The following is a 2,632-nucleotide window of genomic DNA, read 5'->3' as shown; positions in this document are numbered from 1 at the left end:
CTGCTGGTGGGCCTTAATCCTCCGGGAGTTGTCCTTCTGGAGCTTTTTGAGCTGGAGCAGGACGCGCTCGAACTGCTCGCTGCTCAGGCCGGACTTCTCCGCATGGAAGGTCCTTACGTGCCTTACCAAGGCGCTCACGTTCAGCAGCATATTCTTGATGGAGGTGGAGGTGTAACCTTGCTGTAGGAGGACGGCGGGCCAGCTGTAAGAGAAGGGAAGCGGGCCTCGTGATCTTGGTGGTGCATGGCTTTAAACAAAAATCTGGGCAAAGTTGGAACTTACTCACGGATCTGTTGCAAGTCGTTCAGGCACTTCAGATTCGTGTAGCGGTCCGTCTTGCTGTGGTGGTGCATGTGAAGGATGAAGCGCGTGGCGTGGCTCTTGCGGAGATTGGAATTCTCCCGGTCCTTCCTGGTGGGCTGGGCCCCCAGATGAAACTCGCGGAAGTCCTCCAGGACTTTACCGACCACAGACATCGCGAATCGGTGGGGAACCTTGGGTGGCCTGCCCTTCGGTGAAGGCCTTCGTGCGGTGGATGTCGAGGTACCGGGGCAGGCCTCTGACTCACCCGGGTCGGGCGATGGGGGCGGCGGTGGTGGTCGCGGTGGCGATGGCGAACGGCTCGCTGTAGGAGGCTCGGTGGCGTCGGAGGTGGTGTCGGGGTCGGCGGTGCACGCTCTCACGGTCGTGCCCAGATCCAACTCGCTCACCAGGGCCGGTGTTGGTGCGCGGGACCTGAGCTCCCTAAGCCCCTGTATGATGCACTCGCGCTTGGCCTCGTTTAGCATCTGCTCCCGGTCCTTCCCCACAATCTTGTGGGTCTTGGACAGGTGCCGATCTAACCTGGCCAGCCGCGCTTTGTCACATACGGGGCAGCTCAAGCGTCCCTTGAACCTCCCGGTAGCGAGAGCAAGGAGGAGCGCCAGCTCTTCCTTGTTTTCCACCCGGTGCCGGCGAGTGAGGTGATGGGTCATGACCGTGAACGTGTGTCCGCAGATCGGGCATTCCCTCTGCAAAAAGCAGGGCGTAAAAACCTCCACTTGGAGCACAGAAAAACCAACAGCAAAGAGAGAGACCACGCGGCGTGTGTCTGTGTGCTGCTTACCCACCATCTTGCCTGGAGGCCGGGCTAAGGGAGGTGCGCACGAAAAACCTCGCCTTAAGTGGAGGTGGCCTTGGGCCGAGGCGGAGCCACGGGCCAGATGTGTGACAAGCTGCACCTGGCTCCTCCGCCCGTTACACCTCGCGCCGGCATTCCCAGTGCCGGTCCCTAACCTTAATCTCAACCCAAAACCTAATTCTAACCCTCATCCTGGCCCTAATCCTAACCTTAACCTTAACCTCTACCCAGAACCTAATCCTAACTCTGATTCTGGCCCTAATCCTAACCCTATCCTTAACCTCTACACAAAACCTAATACTAACCCTCATGTTTTTGACATGTGACTGAGTGTCTGTTGAGTGTTTGTTTCATCTAAAAGGACCACTCAAAATAAAGTGTCACCAAATACACATTGTAAAACTGAATCTTCTGTAAGTTCTGCTTATCTGCTGTTTCCTTGACCACCCACCAGCGACACTGGACTTTGGGGGTGCTGAAATTTTAAGCAGCATATACATGACATGAACGATGAAGTCATGCAAAATGATTTGCCTTTTAATTTTTTGATACTTTACATACAGATTGTGTCATACTGCACTATAATCAGGTGAGAGACGTCAATGTATACACGTAATGGACACATCAGACCGCTGATGCACATCTCGACTCTTTTCTCTCATTCTGGATGAAATTTATGCAAATGAACTGAGAGGCGACCAATCAGATTGCTGATATGTGGTGCCGTAATCGATTGCCCACAGCCTCACGGTGAGATTTAACGCCGGAAAGCACATTGAGCAGGAGACAAAATTGATGAAACATTATCATTATGTTAGATGAGTTTACAAACACTATTAGGCTGCTTTGAGGCTTAGAACTGGTCTCTATCTCTGTACACACTTTCTCTCTTTGCACTTCAACATGGGTGTGTTTCAGAGACACGCCCCTAAAGCTGTTGTTGAGGGAAGCAATCCGGCTCACGGTATTGAAAATACAGCAGTAACTTAAACAGTGCAGCTGCTGCCTATTTGAAAAAATAAATAAAAATAGAAAAATACAAACTACACTCAAAACAAGCACACAAGTCTTTGGTACGCTTACATTACTAAAAGATTCAGATCCCTGTCTGATTATTATTACTGTTGTTTTTAGCAAGTCATCTCATCATCATCATCATTAACCACTTAGTCCAGATAGGGTCGCCGTAGCAGTTGGGAGAGCAGAGATTCCCAGACAACTCTGTCCCCTGCAACTTCCTCCAGCTTGTTCCCGGGGACCCCAAGCCGCTCCCAGGCCAACTTGGAGATATAATCCTCCAGCGGGTCTTGGAACGACCCCGGGGTCTTGTCCCAGTAGGCCGTGCCTGGAACATCCCCAACCGAGAGGTGCCCAGGGGGCATCCGGATCAGATGCCTGAACCACCTCAACTGGCTCCTCTCAATGCGGAGGAGTAGCGGCTCTACTCCGAGCTCCTCCCGGTTGGCCGAGCTCCTCACCCTGTCAGTAGAGTGTAGCCTGCCACCCTGCGAA

The sequence above is a fragment of the Colossoma macropomum genome, unplaced genomic scaffold (assembly GCF_904425465.1).
Source record: "Colossoma macropomum unplaced genomic scaffold, Colossoma_macropomum, whole genome shotgun sequence".
NCBI classification, from domain to species: Eukaryota; Metazoa; Chordata; class Actinopteri; order Characiformes; family Serrasalmidae; genus Colossoma; species Colossoma macropomum.
The sequence above is the reverse complement of the archived record's forward strand: the minus strand, read 5'-3'. Positions refer to the sequence as shown.